Raw genomic sequence first — 20252 nt, forward strand, 5'->3', positions numbered from 1 at the left:
TGTCAACATCTCTTAAAATGTGGTGATGAGAACTAAACATAATATTTGAATGTCTCTTGATAAGGGTAGAATTTCTATAATCTTTTCTGATTTAACAAGCAAATGATTTCAGCCAGAAGAAAAGGTAACCCAAGGTGGTAATATATTGTTTTCCACCTATCTAACATGCCTCCCTAGCTTTATTGTATACATCTATAGGCACGAAAACATCCTTTGTTGGTACAAATTTTAGGAAACACTTCAGTGTCTTCCTACATTTAGGTCTCCTTACATTCTTAGCACCATACTTTGTAAATGATAGTATAATTTATTAGTGTGTTCCATATATTGAATGATTTATGGGGGGAAAAAAGTGTTTTATCAACCATTTTGTGAACCTCCCCCATCTCTCTCAGTTTGGGTAAGTTCACCTAGGAAACTTGCCCAAAATAAATCCCACCTAACAGACCTTCCCAAATCTGCCACCTAGAACATAGACTTGAGAACTTTCCAGTTGGGCAAGAAATGGGTCATTAGGCAATGAAATGATTGCTATCTTTTGGCTTGGCTACTCTATTTTCCATGCTTGCTCATACTAATTGTCAAGTTGTGGTTTCCCCTTGGTAACAGTTATGTTGTAGCTTTTGTCTACATAAGGCCTGAGCATATGTATCTCAGGGCTACTGGATTTCAGTTGTGTTCATCCCTGGCAGTCATCAGCTGTTAAACTCCACTTCTGAAATTATTAATGGTCTCACTGGCTGATTTCTTGGTACGACAAAAGGAAGGAAATATACTACGAAGGAAGGAAAGAGGGGGGAAGGAAGGAGATCAAATGACAACAGAGATGTTACTTTTATTGTGACATTTTTTACTCCATCTTTCAGTTCATTTGAGGGAGTGTGTGGCAGCAAGGGCATGAAGGAGAGTACACCGATCCTCTTTTTTTCCAATAAAAAATAGATAATGTCCAATTTAAGAGTCATATTTTTATACTTTTTAGAATTAAGTTAAAAAATAGCTTAAAATCAAGAGTTGTTTGTTTCCTTCTAGATAATTTGTCTTTGCACGTTATCAGGAGGGCAAATAAAGTTCTGGGGAGGGGGGGGAGTGTCCTTCCCCTCACACAGCTCCAGCCTCTGCTTCCAAGTACAGAGAGGAGGCTGGGCAACAAAACCAACAAGGTGGGGTCCTTGAGGGTTCACAGCACTTCATCCCACCCACCATAGTCACAAGTCCATCCTCCCCCTGGGTCCCAAACTGTGGGATACAGCAAGGAAAAACACTCAGTGCCCCTGCTTTGCTGCTCAGTTCTTATCTTTTCCTGTGGCTGAATTCCGAACTCCTGGGCTCCTTCTCCTCCCACAGGCGGCAGCCGCTCCTGGCTTCTGCCCAGGATCCGATGCAGGCAGCTCACCATTCCTGCTCTCAGCTCAGCGAAGTCTGCATGCAGGCCATTCTCCTCTCCTGCTCCATAGCTCCACAGAATCACAGCTACCACAACTGGGAAACAAACAATTATCCCAGTCCCCATACTTGCCTTTTACTCTGCAGATCCTGTTTGTGACGCCATTTTGGAGCAGCAAGCACCCCAAAGTCCTCAGGGTTTGCTGCCACCACAGGTTCTTGGATCTGCTTTGTTAAAGGAAAGCAACTCAAAATGGGTTAACAAGCTTACTTTAATCAATCAGACATATATCATTTACCTTGTTCAAGGGAAAAGGTCAGCACCCCGAACTTCAAAGTACACAGACAGAATTATCAAGACAGAAACAGATCTAGTAGACAGATTTCAAACTGTCCTACCATTACATCCATACCCAGTCAACATCTGGGTTTCAACATGTGGGTTTTTTCAAAGCCGGGGGGCTCAGGACAACGGCTTCCCAGAATCCATATCAAATCACAGAACAGTTCTCAAAGTGAGCCCCAAAACAAAGCCTCACATCAGGGCTTATATAGCCTTCTCCTGGCTCAGAGAATGTAACAACCTTTTGGACCCACTGGCCAATCAAAAAGTATCTACTGAAAAACAAGCCTCCCACCCCAGGCTCCAGGTGCACTTTAGCCTAGGGGCAGGGAAGATCTTTAAAATTTACATTCCCATTACACCAAGAAACTAGCATCATAAGATTTAAAATACCACTTCAGTTTCTGGGAAAGAGATATTTACTTCATCAGCTCAATTTTACTCTCACAGAATTGATGTTTTCCTTTTCTTCATAAATGAGAAGCTTACAGTAAAAAAAAATATTATATTTCTCTTAATAATTTCTATAGATTGCTTTTATTATCAGTTTTATTTTCTCTCATCATGAAAATTGATTAAACAGAGAGAAAAAATGCCATTGGGTCTTGAGAATAAAAAAAACACCATATTGAGGGGTTATTGCTTTAAGTTTTATATTTTTCTCCAATAAATAATGATTAGCAGAGCATAGTGAAGGGTGAAACAGATTAGCACATATAATAGAATGCTAGAAAGCAATAAACAGCATTTATTAGCAAATGAGTGGAGCAAGGGTGATTTAGCCTTTTTTATGGCTAAAGGAGGGGCAGAACTGTCACAAAAACTGATATCAAAGAGACTGCTAGTGAAAAAGGATTGGTGGACTTCACTCCCTCCAGTGAACTGGCAGGAGAGAGAGAAAGGAGATGAAGACTTTTGCTAAACCATGGACCACTAACTGAGTAGCAATAGCTATTCTGCCAGGAATAAAAAAAGGGATGCACGCACACACACACACACACACACACACACTTTTTTTTCTTTTTATTCTTTATGTTTCCTCTTGTGCTTTCCAGGAAGAGCCACCATGTGGACTCCCAATTTTTATTCTTCAAAAGCTTGTTTGCTTTCATGATTTTAAGAAAAATTGTTTTCTCCAAAATAATGTATTTGCTTAGTGCATTGTCTGCTTATGTGTGTTTATTATTATTTATTTTGAAATCAATGCAGGTATAGCCCCAAATTAAAGCATTTTTATATTGGGAGTCTCTCCAACATGAAGTATCTTCATTTTACTTCTTCCCTTCCCCTTTCCTTCACTTCCCTTTGCTTGCTAGGAAAGAATAATGAAAGTCGTCCCTTGATGGTGGGGTGATCTAGGATGTGGTGTGAGTACAGAGAAAGCACTTTACAAAAAGAATAGATTAGGAGAGGTAACACACACACTAGGGGTATGTATGTGTGGGAATGGGGTTGGGTGTGTGAGTATGTGTTGCTTACAGGGGCAGCCAAAAAGTATTAAATAGAAGTCCTCTTAAGCATGGTCACTACTTTCCCATACATATTTGCTTGACATAAATACTGGTACTACATTTGGTATTGGTCATTGATCATTGGTCATCTTACTTAATTGAAGGAAAATTAGTGAGGCAAAAAAATATATCACAATATTGGTCTTTTGAAAAAACTATACACACAAATTATTAATTTGAGAAAAACAAGAAATTGGGGAAATGATTGCCACGTACTTTCAATAAATTTAAGAATTGATAGCCGTGACTACATTATCCTCACAGAAACATGTCATAAGGCAAGAAATTGGAGCATTAGATGATCTCTAGGGTCCCTTCCAGCTCAAAAATTCTGTGGTTCAAGCAAAGAAATTCTTAAGAAAAAGTTTAAGCGAATGCATTAGGTATGGAAGAATTGTAATACAACTAAGCACTTAATCAAAATTGCTAGAGAAAACCACAAAAACACACAGACATTTTAAATCATAACAAATAATTACAAAATATCACTTTTATCTTCTGATTTATGCAGCCATCAATTATTTTGTGCAGTGAAATGTCAAGCTAATTATTTTAAAGATTAGAGGTGAGAGAATATCTGAAGGATTAGAATTTTATTCTAATTCAAAGAGTTGTCTGTACTTTTAATGAATTATATTTAGGCTGGTGCTTCAGTTAACACCCTTTTCTGACTTATAACACTCTTCTACAATCCTACCTGAACTGAGAGAAAAGTTCTCCAACAGCTCACTCAGAAACAAACAAAACTTAGAGTCTGTTTTTCTGAACTCATAGAGAAAATAGCTGTTTTTTTTTCCTAGCTGCCATTCAGTTTCACTTTCCAAGACAGCTGAACTACAGAGAGGTCAAATTTCCTGCCCTGGGTCATGTAACAAGTATGCAGCCAGGGGCACAGTGTATAGAGAACCGTGCCTAACATCAGGAAGATCTAAGTTCAAGTGTGACTTCAAAACACTTAATTAGCTGTGTTGCCCTAGACAAGTCAATTAACCCCTACTTAATACCCATTTTTCTCAATTTCCTCATTAGTAAAATAAATGCATCTGCTGTTGTGGGCTAAGGGTTCTAGGAATCCCAAAATTCAACAATATAGGGCTGGGGGTCTGCCTCCAAAGATTTTAAGAATCTGCTGCACATTTGAAGAGGATAAGATTATATTTTTCAACAGAAAGACTGTGGGAAAATCTGGATGAGATCTAGGAGTGACAAGTAACCTGGGGTCCTCTGGAGGTAACAGAGAAATGGGTCCATATGGGATTAACGAGTATCAAGGAAGATAAGCAATCAAGGTGGGCTGGGGTGAGCCAAATACCTTATGATCTGGGCTGAAATGTATGGGAAAATTCAGGAATTGGTTTCCTTTCAAAGACATGGTGTTTTCCTTTTAGGGGTTCAGATCCATTTCCATCAGTTCTCCTTCAAACAAATGGTACTCAAATTTTGGGGGGTAAGGGGAAAAGGTCTTGGCTTCTTAAACTGCTTCCTGATGGCAAACCAAAAGCTGCTCCTGCCTCAGTGAGTCCAAGAGCAAAGTTTGACTGGAACCTTGCATAGGCTGCATTCAGAGGTGATGGGTGGACAAGGGTTGGTATGCACTGTTTGGTACCAATTACAGTTGAACAGCTTGTAGTCTGGAAGACAAAAATCTGCAATATGTCAGGCCCCAAAATATGGAGAATTAAAAGTGATGTCAGAATGGGAGAAAACAAAGAAAGTAAGAGCTCCATTAGAATCATTTACATTTGACATGCAAGGTTATCTGATATTATTGCTTTTTCAAATGTTTCCACACAGATTCCAATTTCTTTAGGAGGATCAGATGCTATTGGGAAGTAAAAACTCTTTTGCAGGTAGTTTGCCACCCCTGGGTTCAATAGTTAACAGAAATACATTTGCCTGAGACTAACTCCTACTCCAATCATAACAAAAGACCTTCAGGACAATTAAGTAGTGACTACACCAAACAAATTACCTCCCTCTAATAAAATTGACTACACTGAAATTCTCTTTTTTTTCCCAAACAAAACTGAAGATATTTTTTTTAATTTAATTTCAGGTGTTTTTGAATATGGCAATTATGGGGTTTAGGTTCTAGCAGCCTCCTTGAATCTTCCCACTTGATGAAGAACTTGCCTGAGGCCATAAGCCTTACATTATAGCTAGGCCCTAATCTCTGTTACTCTTAATGTAGCCTAGACCTCCATTGTCCAGACATTTCCCACCCTTGATACTATCAAAATATCTATACTCAATCTGTTACCCTTAAACTAGCCTAACCTTCCATTGTCTGTCATCTCCAGGTAGTCTTCAGCTATTTTCCACGATTAATCTCATTACTGCAATCTGACCTCAGTTCCTCAAGATCCTCTTTAGATTCCTCCTCAAGACCTTCCCCAAACCTTTCCTCTAGATCACCCCTAGATCCCTCCCATAAGCTTTCTGTATATAAGATCCATCTTGCCTCCATGAAAGTTCTGAGACTCAATCTAGCACAGAATCATTCTGTGTCAAATTGTTCTGGCCTGCTTGTCAATATAAACTTACAAATACTTATGCTCCTTAAGAGTCTGCCAATTATGGTGAATCTTTAATAACATTTGCTTTTCTTTAACTTAGAGAAGGCTTGAATGAAATTCATTCAGCGGAACCTGGCATGTTGATATATTGGAGTCTCAAGCACCCCTAAACCCCCAAACTTCAACAGCATGTCTACACATTCAGGTGAAAACAGCAAGATCTCACACACTTGCTTTGTGATTGTATTCTTTACTGACTATTGGCTCTGACAATAGACATTTTTTATAAAAGGATAGAGCAGGGAGAAGATGGTTAATTCTACCTCATAGCCAGACTCAGGAAAAGCCAATTGGGTAATGTTCCTTTTCAAATGAATATGATAGGGAAACTGAGCCAGGAGAATTCCATCTTATACTGAGTCTAAAATTGTCCTGTTGTCTTTTCCAGATGCCCACCTCATCTGTATCACATTCTTTCTGAGTAAATTGTGGCATTTCTCTAAGATGGTGAATTATTGACTACTGATTATGGATGGGCTGTTATGATCCTTGTGACTACTCATAAATAAGATCAGTTATGTTCCCATAAGCTTTTACCTCAAACAGCAAGTTTCACTAATTACAGCTTAGTGAAAATATACCAGGACTTACATCTCAAATTTAAATTTGTTATAGTGTAAAAGTCAATGGTTACAGATCATGTCTATATACATAAAAATATTCAGCAAGCCATGTTCATTGTTAAGGAACTCCATAAAGCAAACAATCTCTTTGTCAAGTTTAAAAAAAGGAAGATTGACAGGACCCCAGAGAAGGGGCTTCCAATTCATCTCATCTACTCATAAAGCTGCTTTGGGCTGTGCCTTCTGACAAGCCCTGGAGATTGCCCTGACTGGGCAGAACCAATCTGGATAAGGCGTTCACCTCATCCCCTCCTTTCCACACACAGTAATCAATTACCAGCCTTAGGTTTACCAAAAAAAAACAATAACCAAAAATCTTACAATTTTCATAAGTGCTTCAAATTGCTTTAGCTGTAACACAAACAATAAACTTCGTATGGCATTTCCATATCATATAAAATTATTCATATAAGAAAGGTCTTACCAATTGTGGAGGCTGACTTACTTCTTACCACATGCTACTGTAGTAACCCAAATTTTGTGAACATCCTCCATCTCTCCCCATCATAGGAGAGCTGCCTAGAAAATTTACCAACAAAGCCCTGGCAGAAAACCTGGCAAATAAAACACTGCCCGAGCCTGTTACTTGAAGCCCATACTTCCTCCCCCTCCTGTTCTCAAAATAGATTTGGGAACTTTTCAGTTGGCCAACAAATTGATTCCTTGACAATAATCGTTAAGCAATGCTATCCTTTGGCTTTTGTTATTTTCCCTGTTTGCTCCCCTTGGTGACATTTATTTTGTGGGTTTTGTCTATATAAACCCCAAGGTCTATGTGCTCATGGCTGCCTGATTTGGGTATATGACCCCTGGCAGTATATGGTTTAATTATGTTCCACAATATATTCCATGGTTTCCCACTCTCAATTCTCTTTACAACATGTGGAGGCCCCAGCGAGATAGCAGCGTTCCCTGTCACTGCAGGAGACCTCTGAACTTCAGACTCAGGAACAAAAAGAGCTGGCCCTTCCCTAACCCTGAGGGGAGCTGGCACCTGAGGAAAAAAGTATTTTCCCCAGGCCACCAGGCTTGGGCATAGTTACCTAAGTCCCTCCTCTACTCCAATTTGTTCCTACATTTGGCCATATGGAGCTATGTAAGCGTCTTGTTCTCTAGAGGTGTGTGTCCTGTTTCTAGAGGTGAGTGTTTGTTTTCAGGAGTACTTATTTAGGTGGAGATTGAGTGGCAGCTGGATGAAGGAAAAGGACTTCATCTCATCTCCTCTTTTAAGACGTCAGAGAGAGAGCCCTTGGGGTAAGCCATCTTGTCTGGACTGATATAGGTTTGCAATCGTTCTCCCCTGGGATAAGTCATTTTGCTTGGACCCAAGTTGGTTTGTTTTGGCTTGTCATCAGGCTAAAACCACCTTGCTTAGATCTGTATTTGTCTGTCTTGGCTTACCATTCGACTTTGTTTTGTGGCTGTCTACCATTTGGCTTTGAGCATCTGTGTCCACTTGTCTTTCTGTCTGCTTTATATCTGTGTATCTGAATCTGTCACCCTGTAAGATTCAAAAGCAGACAGGCAGTAAGAAACACTGTACCTGGGCTAGAAAGATTGATAGCCTTTTAAAGAAAGGTTGTTGGCAGAAAACCAAAAATTTCTCTTTCCATTTCCTTGGCTCTGGCCAAGATTTTGATTGAATTACTGAAGAGTTCTTCCAAGAGAATCTTTCTGACTTCACGTGGGATGAAGTCTTTGTTTCCAAAGTTTTCATTTATTTGCGTGTCTTTCTTCAGCACTAAAACTAGCAAAGGATCTGTCGGGGCCCCAAAACCCCTTTAGGGTGTATGATTAGTCATTGGTAGAAAGCCTGTCGAGAAGCAGAGTATGGGATGAAATTGACTAAATCTAAATTGATCCTATTTTGTTGTAATAGATGGCCCACCTTTGGAGTAGTGTGGCCAATGGAAGGGACCTTTGACAAAAAAAATTGTGGAGGCTGTTTGGGAAACAGTTACAGGGAACTCTGGGTACCCTGACCAATTCCCCTGCATTCATGTGTGGCTGAACCTAATCACACACACCTCTCAGTGGCTGAAAACTTGTTCATTAGAAAAGGGTATTTGAGTACTTCTTGCTCGACCAAAGCCCAAACCACCCCCTATCCCACAATCACCTAAAGAGGAGGACCTCACCATGCCACCCCCATAGGCCCCAACCTCACTGAACTCTTCTAACCACATAGGGGTAGCTTATCATGGGGCCCACTGTACCCCTATACTGTCATTCACCCCTGAGGTCCTGCCTCAGCAAGATGCCCACACTTATCCCTTTTTGTTTTTCATTTCTTTCTCCACTAGCACAGAAGTTTAGGCCAAAGCGCTCAGAAAACCCACTAGCCCAACTAGAAAACGACTAGGTCAGAGAGGAGGTAGGTCTGGGAAACCCACATACACCCTGCCAAAATATCAGCATACCTATTGCAAGGGAATTGGCCATTGGAAAAATGATTGCCCTAATAAAGCCCCAAAATAGGAACTCCTCTAATTTCTCTTAGCTTTGGGGACGGAAGGAGCCCTGGTTCCAGCTGTGCCCCCCCCTTGCCTCCTAGGCCCTGACCCTTTCACTGTACCTGCTCATTCCTGCTCAGATCATTCCTTTGCAGAATAAAAAGGGGAAACTTCTCCCCTAAGATCTCTCTAATAGAAAAGGGATCACTTCACTGATCAAATAGAAGCAGGTTTCAAAGCTGCACTTTGGAATAGGTCCAATACTTAACCCTTTCCTGGTTCACAGAAAAAGAACTGTGCAATATCATGGAGAATATAGAACCAGGTTAATATTGGGCATTAAGGCAAATCGGGAAATGCAGAGATCTGAAAAAGACACAAAGCTCGCATTCTCAAAGAGGTTTCTGAGGGCTGAACACCTGAATAAAGTCTATTTGAGCAAAAAGTGAAAGAAAAAAACCCCTGAAATTCTCCTCCCTCTATTCCTACCTCTGACAAGGCTAAGGCTTCAGTGTCTTCTCACTGTGATCCCAGCTAGGGCTACTGTGCACTCTCCCTGTCATCTTGGCTCTGACCAACCTGAGGATACAGTGAGAGGTTAGAACCATTAAGATCCCTCTGCCTGTCGTCCTGGCTCTAACCAAGCTAGGGCTGCAGTGAAAAGTTAGAAGTATAGTAGGGAATTTGAGTTAACCTCCCCCACCTGGTGAAAAGAACAAAGGAAAAATTCAGGGAGGCAGAACAGCTACATCAGATCCACACTAGCAATAACCCTAGATCCTCGGGTACCCTGAAGCCCACCCCTCTAGGTAAACAAATGAATCTCTCCTCTAACTTGGAGTTTCTACTTCAAGTTCACCATAGCCCCTCCACAATGTTCCTGGCTACAACCTCCCAGCACTCCCCAGTTCTTAGTCCCTCCCACACAAGGAGTAGCACCCTCTTTCTCCTTCCTTCCCAAATCCACCACCCCCATAACCATGGTCTCCTACTGTGGAGAGATGAGAAAAAGACAGGAGAAAATGAGGTCAGAAGTCAACCATCTTCTACCCTTGGTAAGATCAATAATTTTTATATGTAATTTGGGAATGCAATTAATGTCATTTCACAGTATTTTTTTACAGCAAATTACTGTTGTATTTCTACAGTATATATTGCAAAACCTGAATGATCACTTTGAGTCAGAAATGGTGTTACATAAAGCAATTTTTAATCTGAATTTTATTGAAACTAAAAGATGGGAAAAAATTGTGTAAAACCAGTAGTGTTATTTTATTGATACTGCTTACCCTGTCGTATAATGTGTATACCTGCTATTTAAAAAACCAAGGTATTTATGGTATAAAATCTGATAATTTAAAGCTGTTATACTTGGGTTACAAGCAGGTAGTAAAATGTAAAATTTTGGCCATTATGAAAATATATAGTGATTTAAATATAGTTCCCACCTTATTAATGATGAGATGAATGACTCTCTGCAAAGTGAATTGGAAATGACAAAACAACTTTTGGTCTTAATTTACTTGAAACGGAGACAGTGGAAAATTTGTTTAAAACCAATTATGTTATTTTGTGAAGTTCTGCTAATCCTGTCTAAAAGCTAAAATAAGTTGGCTTTCACTTTAAAAAAAAAGTTGTAAGATTGTTAAATAAGTTATTTGGGATTATTGTTATGATGTTAAAAAGCTAAAGCTGATCCCCCAGCAGCTTTGAGGGTAGACCATGCCTACTGCCCTCCCTTAGGAAGAGGGCCAAGGTTGCCTTGTTATAGGGTGTATGTAACCAGAGGCCGCATGTGCCAGCTACAATATACCAGTATCCTAAAAATAAAATATGAGAATCCTGAAAGGCATCCGCGCAAGGAAAAAGAAAAATCAGTATTGAAAACAAGGGGACTTGTCACACATAAAATATGTGGTTTTCATTAGTCCATAGGGTGGACAAGCAGATCAGCCCCCTTTTTGGCTTCCCTATTTATTTCTCCTTATTTGTAGACTTGCCAGATACCCTAGAAACCATCTGGTGGGCAAGGTCATGAGCTCCAGGAAACAAAAAGAAAACTAAAATCTTGTTTGAGTCATGGAATTCCTAAGCAACAAACATGACTTACTGAAAACTGAATCTCTTATGTATATGTCATGGAAAAAAATAAAAGCAATTGTATTAGGCCCCAAGTTGTGATTGTTGAGATTTGCCATTTGAGGTAAAAGCCATTGAGACTGCAACTAGTTTTATTTTGAGTTTGAATTAAGATATAGTAAGTTGTCTGCACTAAATCAGTATAAATGCCACAAGCTACTCAGAGGGAATCCTGCTACAGGTGATGGTTTGCTTTTGGGAAAAGCCTAGAGTACAATTTTAGCCTCCACCTAAAATGAGAATCTCCTGGCTCAGATTCCCCATTGTCTTCCTTTGAAAAGGAATGTTTTCCAGCTGGCTATTCCTGATCCTGGCTATGAAATGGTATTGGAGTGACTCTTAGCTGAATTCAAACAGAACTAAGGATGTTTTATCCTGTCATATCTAACATATCCCTGCTTCTTATATTATGACAGATTTTTACAATTGGAGCTAGTGGTCACTGAAAGAGAGTAAAAGTGGGGTGGAGCCAAGATGACAGAAGAGAAGCAGGACCTCCTTGGGGCTCCAGCTTCCACCTTCCCCAGTTCATGTAAAAGGAGACTCTGAACAAACTTTGGAGCGACAGAACCCACAAAATGTTACACAGAAGCTAACCTCCCAATGAGGATAGCTCAACAGGCTGGCGGCAAGCAGCGTGAGCCGTGAGCCGAAGGTTTTAACCCAAGGGCAGGCCTGACCAGTCCCAGGCCAGAGGGAGTCCAGATCACCAGAAGCTGTGGCTATCTCCAGAATTATCAACACATAGATGTGAAGGACAAAGTGATAGGTCAGTGCAGTGGAGACTTTGGTACAGTACTTAGGAGTGAGTCAGGTTTTGCCCTCAGGGCAAGAGGCCAGTTTGGAGCCATGGCCTTGCAGCCGCAGTCATGTGGCAGCTTCAGGCCCTGGCCTGCAGAGTGTAGGGGGACAAACGGACCAGTCTGAGGGGTAATCGCTCTTGTTTTAACCTGCTTGGATCTGGATTGCATTCTAGTGTGGAGGTCCTGGAGTGTGTGTCCAGCTTGCCAGAGCATGTGGAGGCCTCAGAGAGGGCATTCATCTAATAATTCCAGCAGCTGAGAAAACCTCAGCATTGATACAAAGCTCCCCTGTCTGGTAGCAGAGTCCTATGGTGGCAAAAAGCCCAAAAGTCAAGTAATTGAGTGGCAAAGGAAACAAAGCAAATAGAAGATTCCAAAATTAGACTCCTACTTTGGGGACAAAAAGGATCAAAGCATGGAAGAGGAGGAAGACAGTGAAGTCAAGACTCCTGCACCAGAAGCTCTAAAAGAAAATACGAGTTGGTTACAGGCCATAGAGGACCTTAAGAAGCAGATAGGAGAACTGGAGGAAAAATTGGGAAGAAAAAGGAGAACAATGCAAGAAAATTACAAAATGAGAGTCAACAGCCTGACTGAGGAAAATCATACCTTAAAAAAAGACTAACTCAGATGGCAAAAGAGGCCCAAAAAGGCAATGAGGAGAAGAAAGACTTAAAAAAATGTAATTGGCAGATGGATAAAGAATCTCAAATGCTCAGTGAGGAGAATCATTCCTTCAGAATCAGATTGGAGCAAATGGAAGCTAATGACTTTATGAGAAATCAAGAAAAAGATCCCCAAAAGAAAACTCCTAGGAAAATTATAGCCAGGTTCCAAAATTGCCAGATTAAGGAGAGAATTTTACAAGCAGTCAGGAAGAACAATTTGAATTTGTGGAAAAACAATCAGGATAACCCAGGATTTGGCAGCTTCTATCCTGAGGGATGGAAGGGTTTGGAATGTGATATTTTGGAGGTCAAAGGAGCTGGGATTAAAACCAAGAATCACCCACCCTGCAAAACTGAGTATCATGTTTCAGGGACATTCAGTGGATTAGAGGACTTTCAAGCATTCTTGATGAAAAAACCAGAGTTGAATAGAAAAATTGCCATTCAGATACAAGAAGCAAGAGAAGCATGAGAAGGTAAACAGGGAAAAGAAATCATAAGGAACTTATCAAATTTGAACTATTAACATTCCTTCATGGAAAAACAAAAATTGTAACTGATGAAACTTTTCTCAGTATAAAAATTGTTGAAAGGAATATATAGATAGAGATGTATATATATATATATATATATATATATATATATATATATATATATGCACACACACACACACACACATATATATATAGACATCTATATATGAGGGTATATGGGCATATCAATACATATGTGAATGTGTGTATATATGTTTACAGGTATACATAGATAGAGGGCACAGGACCAATTTAAAAGGAAGGGATTATACTTAAAAGGTGAAATTAAGAGGGGAGAGAGGAGTATAATGAGGGGATATGGGGAGAGACATAATGAGGTAAACTATCTCATATAGTAGAGGCAAGGGAAAATGCTTACAATGAAGAGGAAGAATAGAAAGGCAAAAGGGAATGGGTCAACCTTATTCTCATTGAATTTGGCTTGGGGAGGGAATGAAATACAAAATAAATAGGGTATTTTATCCTACAGGAGAATAGGGGGGAAAGGGATGAGAAGGGGGATGATGCAAGGGAGGGCAGGCTGGGGGGGAGGGAAGTTGGAAGCACCCACTTTTGGAAAGGTATGGGATCAAAGTAGAAAATAGAACAAGTAGGAGGTAGGATAGGAGGGAAGGAAATATAATCAGTCTTTTACAATATATCTACTATGTTAATGTTTTGCATTAGCTACACATGTACAACCTATACTGAACTGCTTATCTTCCCAGTAAGGGTGGGTGACAAGGGAGGAAGGCAATGAATGTGGAATCCAAAGTTTAAAAAAAATATTATATATATATATATATATATATATATATATATATACTATTTTACATGTAATTGGGAAATAAGATACACAGGCACTGGGCCATAGAGATCCACCATGCCCACTGGAAAAGTCAAAGGGTTATGGTAGAAAATATGCAAATTAGCAGATTGGAGATTGGGATATCTTGTGGGACTGCTATTTTTGTGCAGTGGGTAGGGGGAAAATGGGGAGAAAATTTGTAACTCAAAATCTGTCAGAAATGAATGATTAAATAAGAAGTTAATAAAGCCTTTGAAAAATGGAAAAAAAATAAGTAAAAGTATAATGCTCTTATGTGAAGTTTGCTTGTCTCATTCTGATTGTGTAGTCATTCCATATCCCAAACAATTGGCTAAATTGATAGTGGGTTTTTCATCTGCCTATCTGCATAGTCAAGTAAAAGGTTAAATCTCTGGAATAGAACATTTTTTGGAATGACATGGGAACAATTAATCAAAGGAAAAGAAAGCTTGTAAAAAAAGGTACAAACACAAGTTAGTCATTATCCCATACACTAAGGCTGGGATGCACCTGAGCTACTAAAGTTTGTGTTAGATCTGAGCTATTCAGTCCAAAATTATATTCCTTTCTACAGCCTACATTGTTTAATATAAAGGTACTTGGGCTAGTCAACTGCCTGTTACTAAATATATCTGTCTTTATTCTTATATCTTGAACCCTATATATTGAACTTCCCTGTCAGATTTGTGTCTCTCAGATTACAGGCCAATTCACCCACAGTTGGCAACAAACAGTGGATACCAGTCTATACTCACCGACCATACCCTGAATGTGATCTATGGGTCCCTTGGGACCCACTGAGCCAGAGACAGCTCCACTTCCCTTTCCAGCCTGAAGAAGCTATGGAAGCTGAGACCTCCTCCCACTCCCCCAAATGATTTTGAGTCCCAACTCCTTGAAGGGGGAATATTGGAATCCTAAGGAAGCTTCCCCCAGCCCCAATATTCAAACCTCTATTTAGCCAAGCAACCTCCCTCCCCTGTATGGCCCTTTTCCCAGCACCTCCTTACATACAACCCGTTGACACTTGGATGATTCCTTCGCTAAACAAACAAACAAACAAAAGAATTGGGGAGGAAGTGGCTCAAGCATCTCCATCAAATCATTCATTTGGGAGCCAAAAATATGAGCTTACTGCCGAGAGGTATTTCATTCCTCATTATTCTGTTAAGTATTATCACAAGGTACTAGAAAATTCTGAATGAAATTCTTCCCCAGTTTGGCCTTCCAATTGGGTTGGTTAGGCCAATTAGGCAAACTTTTGGCCTACCTACTACTAGCTCATGCCAAGTGGAACAGACCAATTGTACCCTGAAAAAAATTCCTAGCCAATTTAGTCCGAGAACTGAGTCATGCTTCACAGGCAACTAATTCTTCCTTAATTAAGTTCCTACAGGGATTGCAAGAAACACAAAGAAGGGTCCTGAAACTGACTTGAAACATTAGATCCTGTCAGTAAAAGTGAATTCTATCCTTGCCTGGCTCCACCACTCTCTCGTGAAATTAGCTGACCCTGATGAATGGAAGGTGGATGCAGGACTATATTTTCCCTGTGTTTCCTCATAATGTTAATGTGCCCTTTATCCATGTTAAAACCCATGCTCTTAAGGGTAAAAAAACCTGGATTATTAGAAAGGGGGAGCAAGTACTCTGGATATTCCAGGCAGAAGAAGGCTCATGGGTGAGTCTGCCCTCTGTCCTGGTTTCTCCACTGGTTAGTTTCTATTGTCACTTTCCCCTCTGCATCAGTGTCCTAAACATTTTGCAGACCAACTCTGACCCTAACTGTTGGCTTTGCATGAATGCCCAGCTCCCCTATTATGTTAGTCTAGTCCTTCCCGAGGAAGTCTCACAAGCATCCAATTTTACTTCTTCTAGGCCTGGCCCCCCACTTTAGGCCTTTCTTATCCCATCTTCCAATCCTTCATTCAAGCTTCCCCTTGTAAGGGAACCTAGGTATCAGCCCCTGCACGAATCGCTTTCTGCCCACTTTGACAACGTCTCCATCACCCCGCTAAAAGACACCAATTGTGAGTCAAGGATTCAACGGTGAGTCAAAGGTTTGACTCTCGGCAAAAAGAAATGGGGATTGTAGTAACCCTCCATACTGTGAAGATCCTCCATCTCTCCCCATCATAGGAGAGCTGCCTAAGAAACTAGCCAACAAAGCCCAGACAGAAAACCTGCCGAAGCCTGCTACCTGCTACCTGAAGTCTATACTCCCCCCCCCACCCCAGCCTATTCTCGAAATAGCTTTGAGAACTTTCCAGTTTGGCAACAAATTGATTCTTTGACAATGATCATTAAGCAATGCATCTGTATTTTCCCTACTTGCTCCCCTTGGTGACATTAATGTTGTGGGTTTTGTCTATATAAACCCTGAGATGTATATGCTTGGGGATACCTGATTTGGGTATATGACCCCTGGAAGTCCCTGTGTTAATTATGCTCCACAATAAGTTCCATTTTAAATGATTAATGGTCTCCACTTGCAATTCTCATTACAAAACTGTAATATCAAGCAAAGACAAATTCCAAGGTTCAGATTACCAGCATAGTAACTGTCCATTTTATGCAGTGATAAATTAAGGCAAAGCATTAACAAAAAAGAGAAAATCAAAATAGAGCATTCAGCAAGTATAATTCAATAACTTCCAAATACTACTCCACCCCTGGCAGTACATTCATTTAGTTAATCACAAAAGTCTCTCTTCTCAAATGGAGATTAAGATTAGTTTCAAATCATAAACAATGTATATTCATTTAGTCAGTCACAGAGCACAAAAAAGTCAAGTTTCCCCCACCTGGATCACAAGTGAATTACAATTATCATCAGTTAATGCCAAGCACTTTCTAAAAAGGGGCAGTAGAGAGCATAAAGGTCATCTACACCTGAGCTACAGCAAGCTTAAGATCATCACTGCATTTAACACCCAAAGAGAGGTCTTTTCTTCATCTTGACCTGAGGCAAGTTCTCAGCAATCTTGGTTCCTGGGGAGACAAAGCTTAACAAAGTCACAAGATACATTGCCATTGTCCTCATCAACTCACTCCCTGCCTGCAGAACAGTCTCAGGACCCCTGAAAACATCAGCAAGACCCTCTTCCAGGATTTTTGTAAACAGACAACAAGAAAGTCCTTCTTCAGGGCTTCTGACCAACAGCAAAATTCCAGAACCTCTGCAACAACAGCACTGTCTTCACTAGCAGACCAATCTGGCAAAACAACATCAAAACAAACAGAGAAAACACTTGCATCACAACCATGTCTCCTCAGTCCTTGGCAGCTCTGGGGGGCAGCTCTCAAAAGTCCTGGACAGCTCCTACTGGCTCTCAGCAGTCCTCCACAATTCTGCTCCCAAAAGTTCTCCTGCCTCTCTTTGCTAGGGCCCCTCTCTAAATCCATGGCATCAGCTCCTCCCAGTTCAGCCCTCTCTTTTCATGTCAACAAGTCCATCTCACAAGTGGGATTCACAAGCTCTGGGTTTTAACACTCATCCCAAAAACAAATCTAATACAGGGGGATCTTTAAATTCCATTAATATTACAAACACTGCCTTGAACCATCTCACTTTCCCCACAGCTGCTGGGGTGGAGTTGGGGTTGAGGAGGATGTACTGAACCTGGGTGATATTTCCTGAGTGGGCTATAGGGTGCCCAGAGGCCAGGGACTTTGCTGGTGGGATCCTGATGTAGCTGTTTACCCTCCCCCCTCCTTCCTTTCACCAGGTAGGGGAGGGCAAATTCTAAGATGGGAAACAGGTGCCAGAAATTCCCTACCATTCTCTAACTGTCCCTTCTCTTAGTGTAACCTGGGATGAGAGCAGTTAACAGGAAAAATTAGGTTGTTTGCAATTCTTCTCCCCCCCCCAACCCCAGAGACCCTCTTTACTCAAAGGAAGGGAGTGACCAGGATTGTAAAGAGGAAATTCAAAACTCTTTAATGATCAAGCTCAAAATCTGCTAAAATACTTTTTAGCTATTCTGACTTTTCACTTTGGCTTTAGCCTGGTCAGAGATGGGATTACAGGAAGAAGAATCTTAACAATTATATATTTATTTAAACTTTTACTCAAATTTTCTTTGTTTTCACATCCAAAGTGGGGCAATGAACTTTCTAGAATGGTGAATCCAGACTTGGTGCCTAGTCCCTTCCTCTCAGTACTGGAGTACCTCAAGGTTTCATTTTTAAGGCATTTCTTTTTGAGGTCTTGTAAGCCAAATTTGTGCCCATTTTGCAAGAGACTGCCTAGTGAGGGTCAGGTTACACAGAAGCTATCCTCTTTATGTGAGCCAGTCTACCTCTTTTTGATCTGTGGGGAAAAAGTTCCCTGCCCACCTTTTTGTGCTTCCTTTGTCTCTTCACCTTCAGAAGTTAGGCATGGGGTGGCTAGGTGCCCCAGTGAGTAAGAGCACAGGCCTGGAGTTGGGAGGACCTGGGATGGGTACTGGCCTCAGATACTTTAACCCCTTTAAAACTGTATCTACCTTATATCTCAGATACTTTAACCCATTTAAAACTGTATCTATTTTACATCTTTCTAATTCTGATTTGACATTTCTCCCTCCTACATTTGCCTTTATCAATCACATAATCTAAATAATAAAGTGTTTTTTTCTTTCTCTTTCCCATCCTTCCACTCCTCTGAGGCTGCTTCAATGAGGGAGGGAGGGAGAGGGAGAGAGAAAAAATAAAGGGCTTTCTAAGAAAAGTCTACCTTACACTCCTTAGAAGCTTCCCTTACTGTCTGGCTGCATTTCAGGTCTTATAGGAGGTCAAATTCCTCACAGATGCTCAATCATACCACATAAAGAGACAAGCATAGAACAGATTAAATAGGACAAACAGACCTGTTGGTACAGAGAATTATGGGGAAAATTCATCAGCACTCCCCTGCACAAATGAGACATTTTATCTTGGTTCTCCAGATAATATTGATATCAGTCACAAACCTTTCCTTTCCAAGATCTTGGAGACAGAGCTTTTTCCAGTGCTAGCCTAGGGGAAAATCTCAGGGATTTCCTGCTTTGTTTGGCTGCAAGGATCAGGTGCCCATGAAGCCAGAATAGAAGGGCGATGCTGCAGACCCTGGCATGGGAATAGGGAGTCCCACTGTGAAGAAGGGTCGCAGGGTGGAGAGGGAAGTAAGCCTCAGGAAACCAAAAAGACACTTGCAGTTTTCCCAATTCTCTAGTATCATAGAGAATCAAGAGAATTGGGCATACACTTCCAGATAGGGCAACCTTCATGCTGCAGAAGGTCTGCTGGACAGAAACAGCCTTGTAACCCTCTGACTGAATGGCACTTGCAAACATCAGGCCCCAAAAGCACCTCCAAGACTTCTTAGGTGCTTGGAGAGAAAGAAAGGGATCAAGACAGAGGAAGTTTATGTACCTTTCTGTCTTGACTAGAAGAGGGCTTGCCTGTTTCAGGTGATCCCTGAAACAGGGCCACCATAATATGACATGGTTTGGGATACTTAGGTAAATAATACAATTCTCATTTCCATTCGTAGTAGAGTAGGGCCATCCTCAGACTGGTTTCCTGATGGTTTAGTTTTAATATTGGAATGAAATAGGACAGTCATATATTTAACTAATGAAAGGGAATTTACTTGACCATAGAAAGGTAAGGGTAATTAACAAAGAAATAAATCATATTGAATTAATTCAGCTTAGTGAAGCTCCCTTGCCTCTGAATTGCTCATTGTTATCCATTAACCAAATCTCTGAGCCAGGATGAAGCCTTTGTGTGTGTTTTTACTTAGGTAAATCAGAAGTGATGGGATGTTAGTCTTAGTCCATCAAATTTGAAAGATGTTCTCAATAAATTTTAAGAAAAACTAGTTTGACTTACATGGCGGTCAGTTATTAGGGTATTGTTCCCAACACACCATTCTACAAGTGAGATACTGAGAGTGAGAAAATATAAACAACTAGATCAAATACTATATCTCAGTTATGGCAGAGCATGAATCTAGGTTCCTCTTCACTCTCTACCCAGTGTTCTGTAACGGTAGTTACAGATCAATAGTTCCCATGTGGACACAGTATGAAGAAAGTGGATATACTCTATCAATAAATCATAAAAAATGATGATGAGTTAATCATGTTTTCAAGTTTGTTTATGATATAGCCCTTTCCAGATTTTTTTAGATGTCATATTTTGAGTGGAAGATTCAAAGTGTAATGACTGAAGGTTAAAATTTCTATCTGATACAAAAGATATTAGAATGATAACCAACTTTGCTTTTCCTTTTTAAAATATTGCTTTGGTACACAGGGACTGAATAGGAACTTTTAAATTTGAGAATACTAAAATTCCGTTTTATTTTCCTTTTCAGTAACTGTTTCTTCAAGTAAGTAAATGTTGTTTCAGTTACTATTCC

This window comes from Petaurus breviceps, unplaced genomic scaffold (assembly GCF_028583685.1).
Source record: "Petaurus breviceps papuanus isolate PSGF00001 unplaced genomic scaffold, PetGlider_PUasm1.0 125, whole genome shotgun sequence".
NCBI lineage: Eukaryota > Metazoa > Chordata > Mammalia > Diprotodontia > Petauridae > Petaurus > Petaurus breviceps.